This window comes from Ranitomeya variabilis, chromosome 7, assembly GCF_051348905.1.
Source record: "Ranitomeya variabilis isolate aRanVar5 chromosome 7, aRanVar5.hap1, whole genome shotgun sequence".
Taxonomy (NCBI): domain Eukaryota; kingdom Metazoa; phylum Chordata; class Amphibia; order Anura; family Dendrobatidae; genus Ranitomeya; species Ranitomeya variabilis.
The window spans coordinates 183,579,200-183,600,182 of record NC_135238.1 but is presented as its reverse complement, the minus strand read 5'-3'; the positions used below and the strand labels follow the sequence as shown (position 1 = coordinate 183,600,182).

General features: G+C 61.9%; 1 protein-coding gene across 4 annotated transcripts in view; it reads right to left on the bottom strand.

Annotated features, from left to right (window-relative positions):
- Window positions 1–20,983, bottom strand: part of LOC143784323 (uncharacterized) — a 68,608-nt gene that overhangs the window by 7,705 nt on the left and 39,920 nt on the right. The gene's annotated exons all lie outside the window — the stretch shown is intronic.

The following is a 20,983-nucleotide window of genomic DNA, read 5'->3' as shown; positions in this document are numbered from 1 at the left end:
ATTGATGTGTGCCAGAACAGAGTATTTTCACACCACGTGCAGACCCAGCCAAACACAAACAAACTGTGATCACAAGAGAAAGTGGGATAAACTCCTGCACATTAGGAAGATAAACATTGCTGGGGGGTTTGTAACATACTCACTCTTTTGATGATGAAGATGCCATTGTATCCACTGTGTGTCAAGGCTTGAATGAGCTATGAATGAGCTGCTTGTAAACTTCTCAAAAAAAGTTCTAAAAATCTATTGTTTACCAGCCTTTTTATTGGCCCCATCTAGACTCCTCCCTCCAATGAATCTCAGACTACAGTAGGCTGTGATTGGTTAATAATACATAAGGGCATGTTCTAGAAGAAACTATTCCATACAAGCCTTACCATTGGTCCCCCATTTATACTCCTCTCTTCAATTAATTAAAAGTGAAATGCTGCATTGAATCGAGAACGACAAACATTATGCAGAAAACAAGTGCACCATTGTTTTTCTGGTGAAATTCTCTATACGATTGACATATCACACGCTTGGGGAAAAATTTTTTATACCCCCCAGTTCCCTATCAAAATGGCCGACATTTTCATATTTTTGCTGGATAGCTCCGCAGCCTAAGCGCACAGCTATTAGCGATTTTAGAGGTTGAAACCCAAGGAAATTCCCCAGATTTTAAGACCTGTTTCGCCCGGCTGCGACTTGGAATTTCGGCACGTTTTTCCCATAGACAGGCATTAGATATCGATCGTATCTCCGTGGCGGTGGCACGCAGCCACAAGATCTTTCAGAGGGTGAGAGGACAGAGTCTCCCCAACATTTTATGACCCCCTCTTTTCCCTGGCACTTAGTTAGCAGAGAATAGCATTCATTTTGCCTGCAATGAAAGCAAACAGCCCACAGCTACCCAGCAGAAGGTACCACGCAAACAAACTTGGCAGGAATATTGTCCAAGCGGCCACCTACACAGAGATATCACTTGTCCCCCTGCTGCCCAGGGAATTTGAATTCAGGGGGTCAGAGCATGGCTGTCCATGGATAAAAATGGTGCTGGTGGTGCAGGCTTCAGGGGGCACCAATGACCACCAGAGCAGCACACAGCCCCAATAGCTGTTCCCTCTCCTCAGCCTGGTCATTAGCTTTCGAATGACACCCCAGTGGCCCCTCTGGACTCACCAGAAGTCCCAGCAGGGGCCCCAATGTGTGATTGAAGACTGTGGCATTCTCCAGCACTATGTGTACTATTGGTGTCGGCACTGGATAGCATTCTCCAGCACTATGTGTGCTATTTATATTGGCAGTGGTTGGCATTCTCCATCACTATGTGTGCTATTTATATTGGCAGTGGTTGGCATTCTCCAGCACTATGTGTGCTATTTATATTGGCAGTGGGTGGTCCCTGTTTGGGGCCAATATCTCTGGAATCCCAAGTCTCAGCCGGTCTTGGGGGGGTCTTAACATTTGTGGGACAGTCTGTGCTCTCACCACGTGAAATATCTAGTGCCTATGTCAGTCAACCAGGGAGATATAAGCGTTTATCTCCCTATGAGGACTTCCATTCATTTAGGACTTTGAAATATTTTTTTCACTTGCAGAGTCCGTTCCGGGTAAGAAAGCCTATAACTCGGGTTTCTTACCCAGATCGGACCCTGTCATTTTCATTGAAGGGGGAGCTCACGGTCCCGGCATTGTTTCTCCGGAACCACAAGTCGCAGCGACGCACTTTTGGTGTCTTTTTAAAGGGCAGGCCCTGGGCTTTCTTCCCCGGAAAGAACTTTTTGCGCCGTACCTACGACCGCAGAGCGGTGACCCCCGGAGTTTTGGCATTTTTTTCCTCATAGACATGCATTGGAAGCGATTTGATAGGGGGGGTCTCTTTTTCGGGCCAATATCTCTGGAATCCCAAGTCTCAGCCGGTTTTGGGGGGTCTTAACATTTGTGGGACAGTCTGTGCTCTCACCACGTGAAATATCTAGTGCCTATGTCAGTCAACCAGGAAGATATAAGTGTTTATCTCCCTATGAGGACTCCCATTCATTTGGGACTTTGAAATATTTTTTTCACTTGCAGAGTCCATTCCGGGTAAGAAAGCCTATAACTTGGGTTTCTTACCCAGATCGGACCCTGTCATTTTCATTGAAGGGGGAGCTCACGGTCCCGGCCTCGTTTCTCCGGAACCACAAGTCGCAGCGACGCGCTTTTGGTGTCTTTTTAAAGGGCAGACCCTGGGCTTTCTTCCCCGGAAAGAACTTTTTGCACCGTACCTACGACCGCAGAGCAGTGACCCCCGGAGTTTTGGCATTTTTTTCCTCATAGACATGCATTGGAAGCGAGTTGATAGGGGGGGGTCTCTGTCTGGGGCCAATATCTCTGGAATCACAAGTCTCAGCCGGTCTTGGGGGGTCTTAACATTTGTGGGAGAGTCTGTGCTCTCACCACCTGAAATATCTAGTGCCTATGTCAGTCAACCAGGGAGATATAAGCGTTTATCTCCCTATGAGGACTCCCATTCATTTGGGACTTTGAAATATTTTTTTCACTTGCAGAGTCCGTTCCGGGTAAGAAAGCCTATAACTCGGATTTCTTACCCAGATCGGACCCTGTCATTTTCATTGAAGGGGGAGCTCACGGTCCCGGCCTCGTTTCTCCGGAACCACAAGTCGCAGCAACGCGCTTTTGGTGTCTTTTTAAAGGGCAGACCCTGGGCTTTCTTCCCCAGAAAGAACTTTGGCGCAGGACCTACGACCGCAGAGCAGTGACCCCCGGAGTTTTGGCATTTTTTTTCTCATAGACATGCATTGGAAGCGATTTGATAGGGGGGTCTCTGTTTGGGGCCAATATCTCTGGAATCCCAAGTCTCATCCGGTCGAGGGGGGTCTTATCATTTGTGGGAGAGTCTGTGCTCTCACCACATGAAATATCTAGTGCCTATGTCAGTCAACCACGGATATATAAGTGTTTGTCTCCCTATGAGGATTCCCATTCATTTAGGACTCTGAAATATTTTTCAAGTTTCTGAAAAAATGGAAAGCGCCATGCAATAAATGGCACAATAATAATAATAATAAGAATAATCTATATATATATATAATTGTCTAAGGGTTTTTCTGTCTGTCCTGGAAATCCCGCATCTCTGATTGGTCGAGGCCGCCTGGGCCTCGACCAATCAGCGACGGGCACAGTATCGACGTAGATGTCATAATGGTTGCCATGGCGACGATGATGTCATAAAGGTTGCCTCAACCAATCAGCGATGGGCACAGTCTGCTGCAAATTCTGGAATCATAATTGTCCATATACTACGGGGACATGCATATTCTAGAATACCCGATGCGTTAGAATCGGGCCACAATCTAGTAGCACAATAATCCGATAGCGCTGCACATATATTAACACATAGTGATGAGGGCCCAATGCCATCATAGCAGGAAGGTGGTGACGACACACTGTGGCTGGGTTCTGTGGTGCTGGCCACCTAGCACCCCCCGCGTACGGACACTGAGTTACCGTTAGCAGGGTGGAGACAGCGCCGCTGCTGCAGGTGTGTGCAGGAGTCTTTCCCAGATATCCCTGCACTGTCCTGGATGTTAAATTGCAGCATCTGTGTTCAGGATAGTGCATCTTCCTAACAATGCATTTATTATCAGTACTAATAGATCTATTTGGCCATATTCGGCATCTGAATATATTCAATCAACACTACACCCCACCAATATACTAGAGAGGCAAACAAAATCATGTCAAACTTTTACAACATTTTATTTGTGGAAAAAGTGATGAGGCCGAGGCAAAATACATTTATCACAAAAACAAAATATAAGAAAAAAAAACTGCTTTAAAATGTAACCAATTCCAACCACTGCTTTCAACCTGTGGAAAGAGAAAAATCAAATTAAAAACATTTTACAATGCAGAATACAATAAAAGTAAATAGTGTGAGCTTGGGATTATAGTACAGAAAGGTGAATGGCTCCCTGTGAGAGGGTGTCACGGGCTGGAGGACGGTGTCACGGGCTGGAGGACGGTGTCACGGGCTGGAGGAGGCTGTCAGGGCATGGAGGACGGTTGTCAGGGCATGGAGGACGGTTGTCAGGGCATGGAGGACGGTTGTCAGGGCATGGAGGAGGCTGTCAGGGCATGGAGGAGGCTGCCAGGGCATGGAGGAGGCTGCCAGGGCATGGAGGAGGCTGCCAGGGCATGGAGGAGGCTGCCAGGGCATGGAGGAGGCTGTCAGGGCATGGAGGAGGCTGTCAGATGCTACATATGGCAAATGCAAGGTAAACCCGATTCCCGTCCCACCTGCGGGACTCAGGTCCCTCTTGCGGGACGAAACTCGGGTTTACCTTGCGTTTGTCATAAGTAGTGTCTCAGAGGCTGGAGAGGCTGTCAGGGGCAGGAGGAGGCTGTCAGGGGCAGGAGGAGGCTGTCAGGGGCAGGAGGAGGCTGCCTGGGGATGGAGGAGGCTGCCTGGGGATGGAGGAGGCTGCCTGGGCGTGGAGGAGGCTGCCAGGGCATGGAGGAGGCTGCCAGGGCGTGGAGGAGGCTGCCAGGGCGTGGAGGAGGCTGCCAGGGCGTGGAGGAGGCTGTCAGGGGCAGGAGGAGGCTGCCAGGGCGTGGAGGAGGCTGCCAGGGCGTGGAGGAGGCTGCCAGGGCGTGGAGGAGGCTGCCAGGGCGTGGAGGAGGCTGTCAGGGCGTGGAAGAGGCTGACAGGGCGTGGAGGAGGCTGACAGGGCGTGGAGGAGGCTGACAGGGCGTGGAGGAGGCTGCCAGGGCGTGGAGGAGGCTGTCAGGGCGTGGAGGAGGCTGTCAGGGCGTGGAGGAGGCTGTCAGGGCGTGGAGGAGGCTGTCAAGGCGTGGAGGAGGCTGTCAAGGCGTGGAGGAGGCTGTCAGGGCGTGGAGGAGGCTGTCAGGGCGTGGAGGAGGCTGCCAGGGCGTGGAGGAGGCTGCCAGGGCGTGGAGGAGGCTGTCAGGGCGTGGAGGAGGCTGTCAGGGCGTGGAGGAGGCTGTCAGGGCGTGGAGGAGGCTGTCAGGGGCAGGAGGAGGCTGCCAGGGCATGGAGGAGGCTGTCAGGGGCAGGAGGAGGCTGCCAGGGGCAGGAGGAGGCTGCCAGGGCATGGAGGAGGCTGCCAGGGGCAGGAGGAGGCTGCCAGGGCATGGAGGAGGCTGCCAGGGCATGGAGGAGGCTGCCAGGGGCAGGAGGAGGCTGTCAGGGGCAGGAGGAGGCTGTCAGGGGCAGGAGGAGGCTGTCAGGGGCAGGAGGAGGCTGCCAGGGCATGGAGGAGGCTGCCAGGGCATGGAGGAGGCTGCCAGGGCATGGAGGAGGCTGTCAGGGGCAGGAGGAGGCTGTCAGACGCTACATATGGCAAATGCAAGGTAAACCCGATTCCCGTCCCACCTGCGGGACTCCGGTCCCTCTTGCGGGATGAAATTCGGGTTTACCTTGCATTTGTCATAAGTAGTGTCTCAGAGGCTGGAGAGGGTGTCAGGGGCAGGAGGAGGCTGCCAGGGGCATGGAGGAGGCTGCCAGGGGCATGGAGGAGGCTGCCAGGGCATGGAGGAGGCTGCCAGGGGCAGGAGGAGGCTGCCAGGGGCAGGAGGAGGCTGCCAGGGCATGGAGGAGGCTGCCAGGGCATGGAGGAGGCTGCCAGGGCATGGAGGAGGCTGTCAGGGGCAGGAGGAGGCTGCCAGGGCATGGAGGAGGCTGCCAGGGCATGGAGGAGGCTGCCAGGGGCATGGAGGAGGCTGCCAGGGCATGGAGGAGGCTGCCAGGGCATGGAGGAGGCTGTCAGGGGCAGGAGGAGGCTGTCAGGGGCAGGAGGAGGCTGCCAGGGCATGGAGGAGGCTGCCAGGGCATGGAGGAGGCTGCCAGGGGCAGGAGGAGGCTGCCAGAGCATGGAGGAGGCTGCCAGGGCATGGAGGAGGCTGCCAGGGCATGGAGGAGGCTGTCACGGGCAGGAGGAGCCTGCCAGGGGCAGGAGGAGGCTGCCAGAGCATGGAGGAGGCTGCCAGGGCATGGAGGAGGCTGTCAGGGGCAGGAGGAGGCTGCCAGGGGCAGGAGGAGGCTGTCAGGGGCAGGAGGAGGCTGCCAGGGCATGGAGGAGGCTGTCAGGGGCAGGAGGAGGCTGCCAGGGCATGGAGGAGGCTGCCAGGGCATGGAGGAGGCTGTCAGGGGCAGGAGGAGGCTGTCAGGGGCAGGAGGAGGCTGTCAGACGCTACATATGGCAAATGCAAGGTAAACCCGATTCCCATCCCACCTGCGGGACTCCGGTCCCTCTTGCGGGATGAAATTCGGGTTTACCTTGCATTTGTCATAAGTAGTGTCTCAGAGGCTGGAGAGGGTGTCAGGGGCAGGAGGAGGCTGCCAGGGGCAGGAGGAGGCTGCCAGGGGCATGGAGGAGGCTGCCAGGGGCAAGGAGGAGGCTGCCAGGGCATGGAGGAGGCTGCCAGGGCATGGAGGAGGCTGCCATGGAGGAGGCTGCCAGGGGCAGGAGGAGGCTGTCAGGGGCAGGAGGAGGCTGTCAGGGGCAGGAGGAGGCTGCCAGGGGCAGGAGGAGGCTGCCAGGGGCAGGAAGAGGCTGCCATGGCATGGAGGAGGCTGTCAGGGGCAGGAGGAGGCTGTCAGGGGCAGGAGGAGGCTGCCGGGCATGGAGGAGGCGGTCAGGGGCAGGAGGAGGCTGCCAGGGCATGGAGGAGGCTGACAGGGCATGGAGGAGGCTGCCAGGGGCAGGAGGAGGCTGCCAGGGCATGGAGGAGGCTGCCAGGGCATGGAGGAGGCTGCCAGGGCATGGAGGAGGCTATCAGGGGCAGGAGGAGGCTGTCAGGGGCAGGAGGAGTCTGTCAGATGCTACATATGGCAAATGCAAGGTAAACCCGATTCCCATCCCACCTGCGGGACTCCGGTCCCTCTTGCGGGATGAAATTCGGGTTTACCTTGCATTTGTCATAAGTAGTGTCTCAGAGGCTGGAGAGGATGTCAGGGGCAGGAGGAGGCTGTCAGGGGCAGGAGGAGGCTGTCAGGGGCAGGAGGAGGCTGTCAGGGGCAGGAGGAGGCTGTCTGGGGCAGGAGGAGGCTGTCTGGGGCAGGAGGAGGCTCTCAGGGGCAGGAGGAGGCTCTCAGGGGCAGGAGGAGGCTCTCAGGGGCAGGAGGAGGCTCTCAGGGGCAGGAGCAGGCTGTCAGGGGCAGGAGGAGGCTGTCTGGGGATGGAGGAGGCTGTCTGGGGATGGAGGAGGCTGTCTGGGGATGGAGGAGGCTGTCTGGGGATGGAGGAGGCTGTCTGGGGATGGAGGAGGCTGTCTGGGGATGGAGGAGGCTGTCTGGGGATGGAGGAGGCTGTCTGGGGATGGAGGAGGCTGTCAGGGGCAGGAGGAGGCTGTCAGGGGCAAGAGGAGGCTGTCAGGGGAAGGAGGAGGCTGTCAGGGGAAGGAGGAGGCTGTCAGGGGAAGGAGGAGGCTGTCAGGGGCAAGAGGAGGCTGTCTGGGGATGGAGGAGGCTGTCTGGGGATGGAGGAGGCTGTCTGGGGCAGGAGGAGGCTCTCAGGGGCAAGAGGAGGCTGTCTGGGGATGGAGGAGGCTGTCTGGGGATGGAGGAGGCTGTCTGGGGATGGAGGAGGCTGTCAGCGTCTGTCAGACGCTACATATGGCAAATGCAAGGTAAACCCGATTCCCGTCCCACCTGTGGGACTCTGGTCCCTCTTGCGGGATGAAATTCGGGTTTACCTTGCATTTGTCATAAGTAGTGTCTCAGAGGCTGGAGAGGGTGTCAGGGGCAGGAGGAGGCTGTCAGGGGCAGGAGGAGGCTGCCAGGGGAAGGAGGAGGCTGTCAGGGGCAAGAGGAGGCTGTCTGGGGATGGAGGAGGCTGTCAGGGGAAGGAGGAGGCTGTCAGGGGCAGGAGGAGGCTGTCTGGGGATGGAGGAGGCTGTCTGGGGATGGAGGAGGCAGTCTGGGGATGGAGGAGGCTGTCTGGGGATGGAGGAGGCAGTCTGGGGATGGAGGAGGCTGTCTGGGGATGGAGGAGGCTGTCTGGGGATGGAGGAGGCTGTCTGGGGATGGAGGAGGCTGTCTGGGCATGGAGGAGGCTGTCTGGGCATGGAGGAGACTGTCTGGGCATGGAGGAGGCTGTCTGGGCATGGAGGAGGCTGTCAGGGCATGGAGGAGGCTGTCAGGGGCAGGAGGAGGCTGTCAGGGGCAGGAGGAGGCTGTCTGGGGATGGAGGAGGCTGTCAGGGCATGGAGAAGGCTGTCAGGGCATGGAGGAGGCTGTCAGGGGAAGGAGGAGGCTGTCAGGGGCAGGAGGAGGCTGTCAGGGGCAGGAGGAGGCTGTCTGGGGATGGAGGAGGCTGTCAGGGGCAGGAGGAGGCTGTCTGGGGATGGAGGAGGCTGTCTGGGGATGGAGGAGGCTGTCTGGGGATGGAGGAGGCTGTCTGGGGATGGAGGAGGCTGTCTGGGGATGGAGGAGGCTGTCAGGGGCAGGAGGAGGCTGTCATGGGCAGGAGGAGGCTGTCATGGGCAGGAGGAGGCTGTCAGGGCATGGAGGAGGCTGTCAGGGGAAGGAGGAGGCTGTCAGGGGCAGGAGGAGGCTGTCAGGGGCAAGAGGAGGCTGTCAGGGGCAAGAGGAGGCTGTCTGGGGCAGGAGGAGGCTCTCTGGGGATGGAGGAGGCTGTCTGGGGATGGAGGAGGCTGTCTGGGGATGGAGGAGGCTGTCTGGGGATGGAGGAGGCTGTCTGGGGATGGAGGAGGCTGTCTGGGGATGGAGGAGGCTGTCTGGGGATGGAGGAGGCTGTCAGCGGCTGGAGGAGGCTGTCAGACGCTACATATGGCAAATGCAAGGTAAACCCGATTCCCGTCCCACCTGTGGGACTCCGGTCCCTCTTGCGGGACGAAATTTGGGTTTACCTTGCATTTGTCATAAGTAGTGTCTCAGAGGCTGGAGAGGGTGTCAGGGGCAGGAGGAGGCTGTCAGGGGCAGGAGGAGGCTGTCAGGGGCAGGAGGAGGCTGTCAGGGGCAGGAGGAGGCTGTCAGGGGCAGGAGGAGGCTGTCAGGGGCAGGAGGAGGCTGTCAGGGGCAGGAGGAGGCTGTCTGGGGCAGGAGGAGGCTGTCTGGGGCAGGAGGAGGCTGTCTGGGGCAGGAGGAGGCTGTCTGGGGCAGGAGGAGGCTCTCAGGGGCAGGAGCAGGCTGTCAGGGGCAGGCGCAGGCTGTCTGGGGCAGGAGGAGGCTGTCAGGGGCAGGAGGAGGCTGTCTGGGGATGGAGGAGGCTGTCTGGGGATGGAGGAGGCTGTCTGGGGATGGAGGAGGCTGTCTGGGGCAGGAGGAGGCTGTCAGGGGCAGGAGGAGGCTGTCATGGGCAGGAGGAGGCTGTCATGAGCAGGAGGAGGCTGTCAGGGGCAGGAGGAGGCTGTCAGGGGCAAGAGGAGGCTGTCAGGGGCAAGAGGAGGCTGTCTGGGGCAAGAGGAGGCTGTCTGGGGATGGAGGAGGCAGTCTGGGGATGGAGGAGGCTGTCTGGGGATGGAGGAGGCTGTCTGGGGATGGAGGAGGCTGTCTGGGGATGGAGGATGCTGTCTGGGGATGGAGGAGGCTGTCTGGGGATGGAGGAGGCTGTCTGGGGATGGAGGAGGCTGTCTGGGGATGGAGGAGGCTGTCAGGGGCAGGAGGAGGCTGCCTGGGGATGGAGGAGGCTGCCTGGGGATGGAGGAGGCTGTCTGGGGCAGGAGGAGGCTGTCTGGGGCAGGAGGAGGCTGTCTGGGGCAGGAGGAGGCTGTCTGGGGCAGGAGGAGGCTCTCAGGGGCAGGAGCAGGCTGTCAGGGGCAGGCGCAGGCTGTCTGGGGATGGAGGAGGCTGTCAGGGGCAGGAGGAGGCTGTCTGGGGATGGAGGAGGCTGTCTGGGGATGGAGGAGGCTGTCTGGGGATGGAGGAGGCTGTCAGGGGCAGGAGGAGGCTGTCATGGGCAGGAGGAGGCTGTCATGGGCAGGAGGAGGCTGTCAGGGGCAGGAGGAGGCTGTCAGGGGCAAGAGGAGGCTGTCAGGGGCAAGAGGAGGCTGTCTGGGGCAAGAGGAGGCTGTCTGGGGATGGAGGAGGCAGTCTGGGGATGGAGGAGGCTGTCTGGGGATGGAGGAGGCAGTCTGGGGATGGAGGAGGCTGTCTGGGGATGGAGGAGGCTGTCTGGGGATGGAGGAGGCTGTCTGGGGATGGAGGAGGCTGTCTGGGGCAGGAGGAGGCTCTCAGGGGCAAGAGGAGGCTGTCTGGGGATGGAGGAGGCTGTCTGGGGATGGAGGAGGCTGTCAGCGGCTGGAGGAGGCTGTCAGACGCTACATATGGCAAATGCAAGGTAAACCCGATTCCCGTCCCACCTGTGGGACTCTGGTCCCTCTTGCGGGATGAAATTCGGGTTTACCTTGCATTTGTCATAAGTAGTGTCTCAGAGGCTGGAGAGGCTGTCAGGGGCAGGAGGAGGCTGTCAGGGGCAGGAGGAGGCTGTCAGGGGCAGGAGGAGGCTGTCAGGGGCAGGAGGAGGCTGTCAGGGGAAGGAGGAGGCTGTCAGGGGAAGGAGGAGGCTGTCTGGGGATGGAGGAGGCTGTCTGGGGATGGAGGAGGTTGTCTGGGGATGGAGGAGGCTGTCTGGGGATGGAGGAGGCTGTCTGGGGATGGAGGAGGCTGTCAGGGGCAGGAGGAGGCTGTCATGGGCAGGAGGAGGCTGTCATGGGCAGGAGGAGGCTGTCAGGGCATGGAGGAGGCTGTCAGGGGCAGGAGGAGGCTGTCAGGGGCAGGAGGAGGCTGTCAGGGGCAGGAGGAGGCTGTCTGGGGCAGGAGGAGGCTGTCTGGGGCAGGAGGAGGCTGTCTGGGGCAGAAGGAGGCTCTCAGGGGCAGGAGCAGGCTGTCAGGGGCAGGCGCAGGCTGTCTGGGGATGGAGGAGGCTGTCAGGGGCAGGAGGAGGCTGTCTGGTGATGGAGGAGGCTGTCTGGGGATGGAGGAGGCTGTCTGGGGATGGAGGAGGCTGTCAGGGGCAGGAGGAGGCTGTCAGGGGCAGGAGGAGGCTGTCAGGGGCAGGAGGAGGCTGTCAGGGGCAGGAGGAGGCTGTCTGGGGATGGAGGAGGCTGTCTGGGGATGGAGGAGGCTGTCAGGGGCAGGAGGAGGCTGTCAGGGGCAGGAGGAGGCTGTCAGGGGCAGGAGGAGGCTGTCTGGGGCAGGAGGAGGCTGTCTGGGGATGGAGGAGGCTGTCTGGGGATGGAGGAGGCTGTCTGGGGATGGAGGAGGCTGTCTGGGGATGGAGGAGGCTGTCTGGGGATGGAGGAGGCTGTCTGGGGCAGGAGGAGGCTCTCAGGGGCAGGAGGAGGCTGTCTGGGGATGGAGGAGGCTGTCTGGGGATGGAGGAGGCTGTCTGGGGATGGAGGAGGCTGTCTGGGGCAGGAGGAGGCTCTCAGGGGCAAGAGGAGGCTGTCTGGGGATGGAGGAGGCTGTCTGGGGATGGAGGAGGCTGTCTGGGGATGGAGGAGGCTGTCTGGGGATGGAGGAGGCTGTCTGGGGATGGAGGAGGCTGTCTGGGGATGGAGGAGGCTGTCTGGGGATGGAGGAGGCTGTCTGGGGATGGAGGAGGCTGTCTGGGGATGGAGGAGGCTGTCTGGGGATGGAGGAGGCTGTCAGGGGCAGGAGGAGGCTGTCATGGGCAGAAGGAGGCTGTCATGGGCAGAAGGAGGCTGTCATGGGCAGGAGGAGGCTGTCAGGGCATGGAGGAGGCTGTCAGGGGAAGGAGGAGGCTGTCAGGGGCAGGAGGAGGCTGTCAGGGGCAAGAGGAGGCTGTCAGGGGCAGGAGGAGGCTCTCTGGGGATGGATGAGGCTGTCTGGGGATGGAGGAGGCTGTCTGGGGATGGAGGAGGCTGTCTGGGGATGGAGGAGGCTGTCTGGGGATGGAGGAGGCTGTCTGGGGATGGAGGAGGCTGTCTGGGGATGGAGGAGGCTGTCAGGGGAAGGAGGAGGCTGTCAGGGGAAGGAGGAGGCTGTCAGGGGCAGGAGGAGGCTGTCTGGGGATGGAGGAGGCTGTCTGGGGATGGAGGAGGCTGTCAGGGGCAAGAGGAGGCTGTCTGGGGCAGGAGGAGGCTGTCTGGGGATGGAGGAGGCTGTCTGGGGATGGAGGAGGCTGTCTGGGGATGGAGGAGGCTGTCAGGGGATGGAGGAGGCTGTCAGGGGAAGGAGGAGGCTGTCAGGGGAAGGAGGAGGCTGTCAGGGGCAGGAGGAGGCTGTCTGGGGATGGAGGAGGCTGTCAGGGGCAGGAGGAGGCTGTCTGGGGATGGAGGAGGCTGTCTGGGGATGGAGGAGGCTGTCTGGGGATGGAGGAGGCTTTCTGGGGATGGAGGAGGCTGTCAGGGCATGGAGGAGGCTGTCAAGGGAAGGAGGAGGCTGTCAGGGGCAAGAGAAGGCTGTCTGGGGATGGAGGAGGCTGTCTGGGGATGGAGGAGGCTGTCTGGGGATGGAGGAGGCTGTCTGGGGAAGGAGGAGGCTGTCTGGGGATGGAGGAGGCTGTCTGGGGATGGAGGAGGCTGTCAGGGGCAGGAGGAGGCTGTCAGGGGCAGGAGGAGGCTGTCTGGGGATGGAGGAGGCTGTCTGGGGATGGAGGAGGCTGTCTGGGGATGGAGGAGGCTATCTGGGGATGGAGGAGGCTGTCTGGGGATGGAGGAGGCTATCTGGGGATGGAGGAGGCTGTCAGGGGCAGGAGGAGGCTGTCATGGGCAGGAGGAGGCTGTCATGGGCAGGAGGAGGCTGTCAGGGCATGGAGGAGGCTGTCAGGGGAAGGAGGAGGCTGTCAGGGGCAAGAGGAGGCTGTCAGGGGCAAGAGGAGGCTGTCTGGGGCAGGAGGAGGCTCTCTGGGGATGGAGGAGGCTGTCTGGGGATGGAGGAGGCTTTCAGGGGAAGGAGGAGGCTGTCAGGGGCAAGAGGAGGCTGTCAGGGGCAAGAGGAGGCTGTCTGGGGCAGGAGGAGGCTCTCTGGGGATGGAGGAGGCTCTCTGGGGATGGAGGAGGCTGTCAGGGGAAGGAGGAGGCTGTCTGGGGAAGGAGGAGGCTGTCTGGGGATGGAGGAGGCTGTCTGGGGATGGAGGAGGCTGTCTGGGGATGGAGGAGGCTGTCAGGGGCAGGAGGAGGCTGTCTGGGGATGGAGGAGGCTGTCTGGGGATGGAGGAGGCTGTCTGGGGATGGAGGAGGCTGTCTGGGGATGGAGGAGGCTGTCTGGGGATGGAGGAGGCTGTCAGGGGCAGGAGGAGGCTGTCAGGGGCAGGAGGAGGCTGTCATGGGCAGGAGGAGGCTGTCAGGGCATGGAGGAGGCTGTCAGGGGAAGGAGGAGGCTGTCAGGGGAAGGAGGAGGCTGTCAGGGGAAGGAGGAGGCTGTCAGGGGCAAGAGGAGGCTGTCAGGGGCAAGAGGAGGCTGTCAGGGGCAAGAGGAGGCTGTCTGGGGATGGAGGAGGCTGTCTGGGGATGGAGGAGGCTGTCTGGGGATGGAGGAGGCTCTCAGGGGCAAGAGGAGGCTGTCTGGGGATGGAGGAGGCTGTCTGGGGATGGAGGAGGCTGTCTGGGGATGGAGGAGGCTGTCAGCGGCTGGAGGAGGCTGTCAGACGCTACATATGGCAAATGCAAGGTAAACCCGATTCCCGTCCCACCTGTGGGACTCTGGTCCCTCTTGCGGGATGAAATTCGGGTTTACCTTGCATTTGTCATAAGTAGTGTCTCAGAGGCTGGAGAGGGTGTCAGGGGCAGGAGGAGGCTGTCAGGGGCAGGAGGAGGCTGTCAGGGGCAGGAGGAGGCTGTCAGGGGCAGGAGGAGTCTGTCAGGGGCAGGAGGAGTCTGTCAGGGGCAGGAGGAGGCTGTCAGGGGCAGGAGGAGGCTGTCAGGGGCAGGAGGAGGCTGTCAGGGGCAAGAGGAGGCTGTCAGGGGATGGAGGAGGCTGTCAGGGGATGGAGGAGGCTGTCAGGGGATGGAGGAGGCTGTCTGGGGATGGAGGAGGCTGTCTGGGGATGGAGGAGGCTGTCTGGGGATGGAGGAGGCTGTCTGGGGATGGAGGAGGCTGTCTGGGGATGGAGGAGGCTGTCTGGGGATGGAGGAGGCTGTCTGGGGATGGAGGAGGCTGTCTGGGGATGGAGGAGGCTGTCAGGGGCAGGAGGAGGCTGTCTGGGGATGGAGGAGGCTGTCAGGGGCAGGAGGAGGCTGTCAGGGGCAGGAGGAGGCTGTCAGGGGCAGGAGGAGGCTGTCAGGGGAAGGAGGAGGCTGTCAGGGGAAGGAGGAGGCTGTCAGGGGAAGGAGGAGGCTGTCAGGGGAAGGAGGAGGCTGTCAGGGGCAGGAGGAGGCTGTCTGGGGATGGAGGAGGCTGTCTGGGGATGGAGGAGGCTGTCTGGGGATGGAGGAGGCTGTCAGGGGCAGGAGGAGGCTGTCAGGGGCAGGAGGAGGCTGTCAGGGGCAGGAGGAGGCTGTCAGGGGCAGGAGGAGGCTGTCAGGGGAAGGAGGAGGCTGTCAGGGGCAAGAGAAGGCTGTCTGGGGATGGAGGAGGCTGTCTGGGGATGGAGGAGGCTGTCTGGGGATGGAGGAGGCTTTCTGGGGATGGAGGAGGCTGTCAGGGCATGGAGGAGGCTGTCACGGGAAGGAGGAGGCTGTCACGGGAAGGAGGAGGCTGTCAGGGGAAGGAGGAGGCTGTCAGGGGCAAGAGAAGGCTGTCTGGGGATGGAGGAGGCTGTCTGGGGATGGAGGAGGCTGTCAGGGGCAGGAGGAGGCTGTCTGGGGATGGAGGAGGCTGTCTGGGGATGGAGGAGGCTGTCTGGGGATGGAGGAGGCTGTCTGGGGATGGAGGAGGCTGTCTGGGGATGGAGGAGGCTGTCTGGGGATGGAGGAGGCTGTCAGGGGCAGGAGGAGGCTGTCATGGGCAGGAGGAGGCTGTCATGGGCAGGAGGAGGCTGTCAGGGCATGGAGGAGGCTGTCAGGGGCAGGAGGAGGCTGTCAGGGGCAGGAGGAGGCTGTCAGGGGCAAGATGAGGCTGTCTGGGGCAGGAGGAGGCTGTCTGGGGATGGAGGAGGCTGTCTAGGGATGGAGGAGGCTGTCTGGGGATGGAGGAGGCTGTCAGCGGCTGGAGGAGGCTGTCAGACGCTACATATGGCAAATGCAAGGTAAACCCGATTCCCGTCCCACCTGTGGGACTCCGGTCCCTCTTGCGGGACGAAATTTGGGTTTACCTTGCATTTGTCATAAGTAGTGTCTCAGAGGCTGGAGAGGGTGTCAGGGGCAGGAGGAGGCTGACAGGGGCAGGAGGAGGCTGTCAGGGGCAGGAGGAGGCTGTCAGGGGCAGGAGGAGGCTGTCTGGGGCAGGAGGAGGCTCTCAGGGGCAGGAGCAGGCTGTCAGGGGCAGGCGCAGGCTGTCTGGGGATGGAGGAGGCTGTCAGGGGCAGGCGCAGGCTGTCTGGGGATGGAGGAGGCTGTCAGGGGCAGGAGGAGGCTGTCTGGGGATGGAGGAGGCTGTCTGGGGCAGGAGGAGGCTGTCTGGGGCAGGAGGAGGCTGCCTGGGGCAGGAGGAGGCTGTCTGGGGCAGGAGGAGGCTCTCAGGGGCAGGAGCAGGCTGTCAGGGGCAGGCGCAGGCTGTCTGGGGATGGAGGAGGCTGTCAGGGGCAGGAGGAGGCTGTCTGGGGATGGAGGAGGCTGTCTGGGGATGGAGGAGGCTGTCTGGGGATGGAGGAGGCTGTCTGGGGATGGAGGAGGCTTTCTGGGGATGGAGGAGGCTGTCAGGGCATGGAGGAGGCTGTCAAGGGAAGGAGAAGGCTGTCAGGGGAAGGAGGAGGCTGTCAGGGGCAAGAGAAGGCTGTCTGGGGATGGAGGAGGCTGTCTGGGGATGGAGGAGGCTGTCTGGGGATGGAGGAGGCTGTCTGGGGATGGAGGAGGCTGTCTGGGGATGGAGGAGGCTGTCTGGGGATGGAGGAGGCTGTCTGGGGATGGAGGAGGCTGTCTGGGGATGGAGGAGGCTGTCAGGGGAAGGAGGAGGCTGTCAGGGGCAGGAGGAGGCTGTCTGGGGATGGAGGAGGTTGTCAGGGGCAGGAGGAGGCTGTCTGGGGATGGAGGAGGCTGTCTGGGGATGGAGGAGGCTGTCTGGGGATGGAGGAGGCTGTCAAGGGAAGGAGGAGGCTGTCAGGGGCAAGAGAAGGCTGTCTGGGGATGGAGGAGGCTGTCTGGGGATGGAGGAGGCTGTCTGGGGATGGAGGAGGCTGTCTGGGGATGTAGGAGGCTATCTGGGGATGGAGGAGGCTGTCATGGGCAGGAGGAGGCTGTCATGGGCAGGAGGAGGCTGTCAGGGCATGGAGGAGGCTGTCAGGGGAAGGAGGAGGCTGTCAGGGGCAAGAGGAGGCTGTCAGGGGCAAGAGGAGGCTGTCTGGGGCAGGAGGAGGCTCTCTGGGGATGGAGGAGGCTGTCTGGGGATGGAGGAGGCCGTCTGGGGATGGAGGAGGCTGTCTGGGGATGGAGGAGGCTGTCTGGGGATGGAGGAGGCTGTCTGGGGATGGAGGAGGCTGTCTGGGGATGGAGGAGGCTGTCAGCGGCTGGAGGAGGCTGTCAGACGCTACATATGGCAAATGCAAGGTAAACCCGATTCCCGTCCCACCTGTGGGACTCCGGTCCCTCTTGCGGGACGAAATTTGGGTTTACCTTGCATTTGTCATAAGTAGTGTCTCAGAGGCTGGAGAGGGTGTCAGGGGCAGGAGGAGGCTGTCAGGGGCAGGAGGAGGCTGTCAGGGGCAGGAGGAGGCTGTCTGGGGCAGGAGGAGGCTGTCTGGGGCAGGAGGAGGCTGTCTGGGGCAGGAGGAGGCTGTCTGGGGCAGGAGCAGGCTGTCTGGGGCAGGCGCAGGCTGTCTGGGGATGGAGGAGGCTGTCAGGGGCAGGAGGAGGCTGTCTGGGGATGGAGGAGGCTGTCTGGGGATGGAGGAGGCTGTCAGGGGCAGGAGGAGGCTGTCAGGGGCAGGAGGAGGCTGTCAGGGGCAGGAGGAGGCTGTCATGGGCAGGAGGAGGCTGTCATGGGCAGGAGGAGGCTGTCATGGGCAGGAGGAGGCTGTCATGGGCAGGAGGAGGCTGTCATGGGCAGGAGGAGGCTGTCATGGGCAGGAGGAGGCTGTCATGGGCAGGAGGAGGCTGTCATGGGCAGGAGGAGGCTGTCTGGGGATGGAGGAGGCTGTCTGGGGATGGAGGAGGCTGTCTGGGGATGGAGGAGGCTGTCTGGGGATGGAGGAGGCTGTCAGGGCATGGAGGAGGCTGTCAGGGCATGGAGGAGGCTGTCAGGGGAAGGAGGAGGCTGTCAGGGGCAAGAGGAGGCTGTCAGGGGCAAGAGGAGGCTGTCTGGGGATGGAGGAGGCTGTCAGGGGCAGGAGGAGGCTGTCTGGGGATGGAGGAGGCTGTCTGGGGATGGAGGAGGCTGTCTGGGGATGGAGGAGGCTGTCTGGGGATGGAGGAGGCTGTCAGGGGCAGGAGGAGGCTGTCATGGGCAGGAGGAGGCTGTCATGGGCAGGAGGAGGCTGTCAGGGCATGGAGGAGGCTGTCAGGGGCAGGAGGAGGCTGTCAGGGGCAGGAGGAGGCTGTCAGGGGCAGGAGGAGGCTGTCAGGGGCAGGAGGAGGCTGTCTGGGGCAGGAGGAGGCTGTCTGGGGCAGAAGGAGGCTCTCAGGGGCAGGAGCAGGCTGTCAGGGGCAGGCGCAGGCTGTCTGGGGATGGAGGAGGCTGTCAGGGGCAGGAGGAGGCTGTCTGGTGATGGAGGAGGCTGTCTGGGGATGGAGGAGGCTGTCTGGGGATGGAGGAGGCTGTCTGGGGATGGAGGAGGCTGTCAGGGGCAGGAGGAGGCTGTCAGGGGCAGGAGGAGGCTGTCTGGGGATGGAGGAGGCTGTCAGGGGCAGGAGGAGGCTGTCAGGGGCAAGAGGAGGCTGTCAGGGGATGGAGGAGGCTGTCAGGGGATGGAGGAGGCTGTCTGGGGATGGAGGAGGCTGTCTGGGGATGGAGGAGGCTGTCTGGGGATGGAGGAGGCTGTCTGGGGATGGAGGAGGCTGTCTGGGGATGGAGGAGGCTGTCTGGGGATGGAGGAGGCTGTCTGGGGATGGAGGAGGCTGTCTGGGGATGGAGGAGGCTGTCTGGGGATGGAGGAGGCTGTCTGGGGATGGAGGAGGCTGTCTGGGGATGGAGGAGGCTGTCAGGGGCAGGAGGAGGCTGTCAGGGGCAGGAGGAGGCTGTCTGGGGATGGAGGAGGCTGTCAGGGGCAGGAGGAGGCTGTCTGGGGATGGAGGAGGCTGTCTGGGGATGGAGGAGGCTGTCAGGGGAAGGAGGAGGCTGTCAGGGGAAGGAGGAGGCTGTCTGGGGATGGAGGAGGCTGTCAGGGGCAGGAGGAGGCTGTCTGGGGATGGAGGAGGCTGTCTGGGGATGGAGGAGGCTGTCTGGGGATGGAGGAGGCTGTCTGGGGATGGAGGAGGCTTTCTGGGGATGGAGGAGGCTGTCAGGGCCTGGAGGAGGCTGTCAAGGGAAGGAGGAGGCTGTCAGGGGAAGGAGGAGACTGTCAGGGGCAAGAGAAGGCTGTCTGGGGATGGAGGAGGCTGTCTGGGGATGGAGGAGGCTGTCAGGGGCAGGAGGAGGCTGTCTGGGGATGGAGGAGGCTGTCTGGGGATGGAGGAGGCTGTCTGGGGATGGAGGAGGCTGTCAGGGGCAGGAGGAGGCTGTCATGGGCAGGAGGAGGCTGTCATGGGCAGGAGGAGGCTGTCAGGGCATGGAGGAGGCTGTAAGGGAAGGAGGAGGCTGTCAGGGGCAGGAGGAGGCTGTCAGGGGCAAGAGGAGGCTGTCTGGGGCAGGAGGAGGCTCTCTGGGGATGGAGGAGGCTGTCTGGGGATGGAGGAGGCTGTCTGGGGATGGAGGAGGCTGTCTGGGGATGGAGGAGGCTGTCAGCGGCTGGAGGAGGCTGTCAGACGCTACATATGGCAAATGCAAGGTAAACCCGATTCCCGTCCCACCTGTGGGACTCTGGTCCCTCTTGCGGGATGAAATTCGGGTTTACCTTGCATTTGTCATAAGTAGTGTCTCAGAGGCTGGAGAGGGTGTCAGGGGCAGGAGGAGGCTGTCAGGGGCAGGAGGAGGCTGTCAGGGGCAGGAGGAGGCTGTCAGGGCCAGGAGGAGGCTGTCGGGGCCAGGAGGAGGCTGTCGGGGCCAGGAGGAGGCTGTCGGGGCCAGGAGGAGGCTGTCGGGGGCAGGAGGAGGCTGTCGGGGGCAGGAGGAGGCTGTCAGGGGCAGGAGGAGGCTGTCAGGGCCAGGAGGAGGCTGTCAGGGGCAGGAGGAGGCTGTCAGGGGCAGGAGGAGGCTGTCAGGGGAAGGAGGAGGCTGTCAGGGGAAGGAGGAGGCTGTCAGGGGAAGGAGGAGGCTGTCAGGGGAAGGAGGAGGCTGTCAGGGGAAGGAGGAGGCTGTCTGGGGATGGAGGAGGCTGTCTCGGGATGGAGGAGGCTGTCAGGGGCAGGAGGAGGCTGTCTGGGGATGGAGGAGGCTGTCTGGGGATGGAGGAGGCTGTCTGGGGATGGAGGAGGCTGTCTGGGGATGGAGGAGGCTGTCAGGGGCAGGAGGAGGCTGTCTGGGGATGGAGGAGGCTGTCTGGGGATGGAGGAGGCTGTCTGGGGATGGAGGAGGCTGTCAGGGGCAGGAGGAGGCTGTCTGGGGATGGAGGAGGCTGTCTGGGGATGGAGGAGGCTGTCTGGGGATGGAGGAGGCTTTCTGGGGATGGAGGAGGCTGTCAGGGCATGGAGGAGGCTGTCACGGGAAGGAGGAGGCTGTCACGGGAAGGAGGAGGCTGTCAGGGGAAGGAGGAGGCTGTCAGGGGCAAGAGAAGGCTGTCTGGGGATGGAGGAGGCTGTCTGGGGATGGAGGAGGCTGTCAGGGGCAGGAGGAGGCTGTCTGGGGATGGAGGAGGCTGTCTGGGGATGGAGGAGGCTGTCTGGGGATGGAGGAGGCTGTCTGGGGATGGAGGAGGCTGTCTGGGGATGGAGGAGGCTGTCTGGGGATGGAGGAGGCTGTCTGGGGATGGAGGAGGCTGTCTGGGGATGGAGGAGGCTGTCAGGGGCAGGAGGAGGCTGTCATGGGCAGGAGGAGGCTGTCATGGGCAGGAGGAGGCTGTCAGGGCATGGAGGAGGCTGTCAGGGGCAGGAGGAGGCTGTCAGGGGCAGGAGGAGGCTGTCAGGGGCAAGATGAGGCTGTCTGGGGCAGGAGGAGGCTGTCTGGGGATGGAGGAGGCTGTCTGGGGATGGAGGAGGCTGTCTGGGGATGGAGGAGGCTGTCAGCGGCTGGAGGAGGCTGTCAGACGCTACATATGGCAAATGCAAGGTAAACCCGATTCCCGTCCCACCTGTGGGACTCCGGTACCTCTTGCGGGACGAAATTTGGGTTTACCTTGCATTTGTCATAAGTAGTGTCTCAGAGGCTGGAGAGGGTGTCAGGGGCAGGAGGAGGCTGTCAGGGGCAGGAGGAGGCTGTCAGGGGCAGGAGGAGGCTGTCAGGGGCAGGAGGAGGCTGTCAGGGGCAGGAGGAGGCTGTCAGGGGCAGGAGGAGGCTGTCAGGGGCAGGAGGAGGCTGTCAGGGGCAGGAGGAGGCTCTCAGGGGCAGGAGCAGGCTGTCAGGGGCAGGCGCAGGCTGTCTGGGGATGGAGGAGGCTGTCAGGGGCAGGCGCAGGCTGTCTGGGGATGGAGGAGGCTGTCAGGGGCAGGAGGAGGCTGTCTGGGGATGGAGGAGGCTGTCTGGGGCAGGAGGAGGCTGTCTGGGGCAGGAGGAGGCTGCCTGGGGCAGGAGGAGGCTGTCTGGGGCAGGAGGAGGCTCTCAGGGGCAGGAGCAGGCTGTCAGGGGCAGGCGCAGGCTGTCTGGGGATGGAGGAGGCTGTCAGGGGCAGGAGGAGGCTGTCTGGGGATGGAGGAGGCTGTCTGGGGATGGAGGAGGCTGTCTGGGGATGGAGGAGGCTGTCTGGGGATGGAGGAGGCTTTCTGGGGA